We start from the raw sequence: 6,302 nt of genomic DNA, 5'->3' as shown, positions 1-6,302 counted from the left end.
TTAAGGGTAAATTGGGTAAATAAGGTAAAAAGCGCGAAATTCTACCGCACTCTACCCCCCTTAAAGAAAACGAGTTACGGCCCCGTAACTCAACTAACCTCGGGAAAAAGCTCGGGATATTTCTTTCTCATTTCCTCCTCCCCTTCCAAGGTAGCTTCCTCAGACTCTTGGTTAGACCACAACACTTTTACGATCTTAACATCCTTAGTTCGAGTGCTACGCACTTTGCTATCAAGTATCTTGACAGGTCTTTCCTTAAAGGTCAAACTTTGGTCTAACCCTATGGTCTCTGGTTGCAGTACATGAGACTTATCCGGGACATACTTCCTCAATTGGGACACATGAAACACATTATGCACTCTATGCAAATCCATGGGCAAGGCTAGTCTATACGCTACCTTCCCTATCCGTTCTAAGATCTCATATGGGCCTATATATTTTGGGCTAAGCTTTCCCTTCTTCCCAAATCTCATCACTCCTTTCATTGGTGAAACCTTTAACAACACTTTGTCACCTACTTGGAACTCTTCATCCCTACGCTTTAAATCTGCGTAGCTCTTTTGGCGATCTTGCGCGGCTTGGATTTTGGATTGAATAGTCCTAACCTGATTCATAGTGTCCTCTATCAATTGGGGACCTAGTACAACGGTTTCACTAATGTCACTCCAACATAGTGGATTTCTACATTTTCGTCCATACAGGGCTTCAAATGGTGCCATTCCAATACTGGCATATATGATAGCTATTGTTGTATGAAAACTCAATTAAATCTAGGCTATCTTCCCATCCTCTAAATTACACAAGCTCTTAGCATATCTTCTAGGGTTTGAATGGTCCATTCAGTTTGTCCATCCTTGGCTGGGTGGAATGTTGTACTCATTTTCAATGTGGTACCAAAGTTCTTCTGCACACTTTTCCAGAAATTCGAAAGGAACCTAGAATCTCTATCTGATACGATATCCTTAGGAACTCCATGTAATCTCACTACATGTTTGATGTAAGCTTTGTCAAGTTGTTCCATTTTCCAGGTTTCTTTCATTGGTATGAACACTGCTGACTTAGTCAACCTATCGACCACTACCCAAATGGTGTCATTTCCACTTTTCGACTTGGGTAAACAAGTGACAAAGTCCATTAAGATACAGTTCCACTTCCAACTCGGAATTTCTAAAGGTTGGACCTTTCCCTAAGGTCTCCTATACTCAATTTTAACCTTCAGACAAGTCAAACACCTTGCCACGAATTCAGCCACTTCGTTCTTCATCCTTGGCCACCGATAGACCTTTTTCAGATCCTTATACAGCTTGTCACCTCCCGGGTGAACAGAATATGGCGTATTGTGACCTTCCCTCATCAACTTCTCCTTTAGTTCATCACACTTTTGAGGTACGCACCATCCTCCTTTATACCTCAAACTTCCATCCTCGTGGATCTTAAAATCAATCTCCTTTCCTCCCGAAATCTTTTCTTTGATCCGCTCTAACTTAACATCACCAGCCTGATTCTCCCTGATTTCATCAAATACTGACGACTGGATGGTTAAGGCATTCATCATACTCTCAAGGCATTCTCCACTCACTATTTCTAGATTCAGTCGCTGCATGTCCTTACACAGCTCGTTAGCAACACCTAACGCATTCACACCATGGCTTGATTTCCTACTCAAGGCATATGCGACTACATTGGCTTTTCCCTCATGGTATTGAATATCCAGATCATAGTCCTTGATCAATTCCAACCACCTTCGTTGGCGCATATTTAGGTCTTTCTTTGTGAAAATGTACTTTAAGCTCTTATGATCCGTAAATATCCTACATTTCACACCATACAGATAGTGTCTCCATATCTTCAATGCAAACACTATGGCGGCTAACTCTAAATCATGGGTAAGGTAATTGGATTCATATGGCTTCAACTGCCTCGATGCATACGCAATCACTTTCCCGTTCTGCATCAACACACACCCTAAACCATTCTTAGAGGCATCACTATACACATCATAAGTACCGCTCTCATCAGGCAAAGTTAACACTGGCGCGGTTGTCAATCGCGTCTTTAAGGCTTGGAACGCTTCCTCACACTGGTCATTCCATTCAAACTTCGCTTCTTTCTTCATCAAGGTTGTCATTGGTTTGGCGATTCTAGAAAAGTCTTGCACAAAGCGTCTATAATAGTGTACTACTTTATTGCTTCACTAAATCTAGGCACTAGCTATTACAAAGATTAAAATGCTACTCAACTATCCATCCACCTTTACAAACAGGTGAAGAGGGCTCATGGTCTTCAAAATCATCAAAGTCTTCCTCTGGATCAGACTCATACTCCATATCCTCATTGTTTTGCTGTAACACACTGTTTACCTCATCATCGTCGACTTCAGGCTCAATTTCTGTGTCACTGGAGATCTCAATAGTGGGTTCAGGAATGGTAGGGTTAGGGTTCTCAATCTCAACAACGTCATCATCATTGTCCTCATCCATCTGAGTCTCTGTATCATTATCTAATCCTGTAAGGTTGATGTTCTCTACCGTCTTACCATCATCAAAACTTTCCTCTGCGAGCTCTATAATCGTAGTCATAATCTCCAAATCATATCTCCATCTACCATCTGGAGTACCATACTTGTAGTAATTTGGAATACCATTTTCCATATGCATATCCCGAAATCGGTTCTTAAGCTCTATGTAATGGGTTCTTGAAAGGTAAGCAATGAATAACCATCTCTGCCATAACATCTTTCTTTCTCAATTCAGGTAGGTTCTTCACTGAAGCAAAGTAATTGCAGGCAAACTCAATCTTCTTGACATAAATGTGTGGGGTCTCACAGTCTAGCTTCTCTAGGTTTCCTAGATTTGCGTACTTTGAAATCAACATCTTAATCCTGAAAGTTAACAACTACAAAGTCTTACTAAAAGTGTTCCAAAACAAAGTAAGTTCGTTGAGCCATACAATTTCAATGCACAAGTACATGCTTAATCATGATTCGTGATGCAATTAATCACATAAAGCAAACAAAACATGATCAAAATTTAATTAAAAGATCACAACATCAAGGCATAATCACATAAACACTTGATTAGAAAGGCATACTTAGACAACACATACTTAGACTAATTAACCCTTCTTATTCTACCCATTCCTCACTTAGAAAAGAATTAAAAAAATTCGAAATTAATTTAAATAAATAACTTCAAATATACGCGAAATTATTAGAAATTAAAATCGAAAATTTAAAATAATTACTCGAATAATTTAATTAATTCGATTATTTTCAAAAATAATTTAAAAGAATTAAATAGTTAATTAAATAATTAATTCGGAATTTTCTAAAGAATATATTATTATTATTATTTTTTTCGAAAATTCGGAAAAATCAGAAAATAAAATTAATTTTTTTTTTTTTTTTTTTTTTGAAAATCCGAAAATATTTCGGAAATTCGAAAAATAATTCGAAATTTAAAATAATTTTCAAATACTAGAAATAATTGGTATTTGGCTTTTCAAAATTTTGAGTACTCATAAATAACGTTTTGACTTTAGGAAAATAGCTTTCGAAAATCCTAAAGTTCCGCAATCGTAGTTTAAGGAGTTACCACTTTGCACTATTAATTAATGCAAAGCATCTCTCAAACTAGAGCTCTGCAAATACCACTTTATAACACCCTAATAATTCATTGCTTTTTATAAAACCTTTTTCCAACTTAAAACACAGGAATTACCAAGATATTACCCCAACAACGCAAATGCAATTGATGGATCATCATAGGGTCATTAAGGCGAAGGCCATGACCAGAAGACATGAAGCACGAAGTCAGCAAAAGCTGAGTACGAACAAGCTAGAATAACATTCTATCCTAACATGCTTCACTCGAGAAAATAGATATTCCACATGCATAAGCCATAAAATAAACAAGTAAACATGGAGACAAGACTCGACACGAGACACGACTCATGACTCATGACTCACAGATTAATAAAAGTAGCTTCGAACAGGTAAAGTAAGGTATCCTCAAAAGGAAAGAAAAGGGTGATGGGAGCCAACCATACACCAAGATAAGTCGGGCTACTACCGACAGTCGGGCCATACCGACAGGAATTCCAATGCACAACGGCATAAAAGAGAATGAAACAACGTCTTGTATCATTTTAGGAGTACAAGTTTTCCGGCAAGACTCCCCCCATTGTTCATACTCAAGGTATATACGTTCCAAGAGTTTTGAAGCTCTTTGGGTTACACTTTACGTTAATTAGTATATTATGTTCAAGGCGACTCAAGTCACAACATACAAACAATTGAACAATTCAACAATGACTCTTTAATATTTTACTTCTTTAGGACTTGTGATTAAACAAGACTCAAGTGAAATTACTCCCATTGTTCCTTCTCAAAAACACTGTTTGAGATAACCCGACATTGCCTATTAACAAGCGGGGTGTGCCCTTAGCACGAATTGTCCTTAATTCAATTCACATAGACTCCTAACATATCCTACCACTTGGTGTAATATATATATTGCTCACTGACAATATTCGACTGGCTCAATAATTATGCTAGACATCCTTTACTATAGCATAATAATAATAACAACTTGCATGCGCACTACTCATACATGCAACCAACTTGAACAACATGCTTGACATAATTCAACGATTATAAAAGTCCATAAAATGATAGTTCAATAGAATCTACAAAGCATTATTCAATTAATAACATGCTCGTTCACATAGATTCAATAATAATAATAACATGCTTGTTCTCAACATTAAACATGAATTCATAACACAACAATCATTCCCAATCATCAAACATGAACTCATAGCATATAAGTTCACATGATTCGCATTCAATACACTTCACAAAGTCCTCAAGGGATGGGTGGTCATCCTAGTCTTGTACGTACCTGGAATACCTAAGTACAGGGGCCACTGTGCGAATCACGACTCACTAGAAATCAACTCCTATAAAACAAAATAAGAGAACTAAATTATTATCCATGTTTACTAAATTTCCAGCAACTATTTAAGATTCTAAAACTCTTAGTTTAATTAGAAATCAATCATTAATTGATAATTTAATAGTCTCAAATAGTAACCTCAAGTCCTAGCATAAAAACATTGACTTTTTCGCTTTAAAACCCTTAAAAACCAACTTTTTAAAGCTTAAAACCAATCTTAAAATTTAGGTTGATTCCCATAATTTAAATTGTCATTAAATTATGTGAATCAATCGCTCAATCGATTTGAAACCGAAACCCTAACAATGGTTTAATCCGAAAACATGTTTTGACTTCAAAAATCAACACTTTATAAACTTATTAAATCTGAAAATCATAATTTAAATCATCAAAACCTATCTCTTTAATTAAAACACAATACTAACCCAATACGGTGTTCATAACCGTTTTAATTAATCCAAACAATCCAATAATTAAATTTAATCACAATACTTAAATCAATTTAAAACTGAAAATTAATATTTTTGAAAACAAAATTTGATCTTTCCAATTGGCAACACACACACATAACAATTATTCGTGTTGGGTGCGTGTGCGTCGCACGAACAATGCAACAACAACACACACAACACGCACCGCAAGCAGCAGTGGCGCGCGCGCAAGGGGCGACGAGGGCGCTGGGCACATCAAGGCACACACACGCGGCACAGCGTGCGCGCAAGGGCAGGCGAGAGGTGCTGGGCACAGGCGGGACACAGCGCGCGCACACACAGCACTGATGTTGTGCTGCGACGCGACGCGGGACGAGGGCGAGCAAGGGACGAGCACGCGAGTGCGCACAACAAGCAACAGCAGCAGCGGCCTCGTGCAGGAGTGCTGGGCGCTGCGGGGCTGCGACGCGACGAGAGGGAGAGAGAGGGGTGCGCGTGAGGCGCGGCTGGGCACGAGCACAAGGGCACGGCTCGTGCCTTGTGGCTCAAGAAAGGGCCGGACGAAGAGGAGAGGTAAGAGAGGAGAGAGGAGAGCAAAATTCAGAATTTTTAAGTTAGGGGATCACATGAAGGGGAGGGGTATTTATAGGTTCTCATCCCTTCATGGCTTAGGTCTTAGGGTTTAAGGTTGGGCTTGCTTTTTGGGCTTAGTTGAATTTAATCCTTGCAAACTTTTGTTGGGTTTGATTATGGCAACCAACTGGGCCTTAATTAAATTAAATTTGTTTTTGAAATATGACCCAACAATTCCCGATTAAATAAATTCATTGAATTTATTTAATAAAAATACAGTTTTCGAAATAATTAATATTTAGTTAATTAAAAAAATAAAAAGCGCATTTAATTCTCATTGAAT

This window comes from Spinacia oleracea, chromosome 4 (assembly GCF_020520425.1).
Source record: "Spinacia oleracea cultivar Varoflay chromosome 4, BTI_SOV_V1, whole genome shotgun sequence".
Taxonomy (NCBI): domain Eukaryota; kingdom Viridiplantae; phylum Streptophyta; class Magnoliopsida; order Caryophyllales; family Amaranthaceae; genus Spinacia; species Spinacia oleracea.
The sequence above is the reverse complement of the archived record's forward strand: the minus strand, read 5'-3'. Positions refer to the sequence as shown.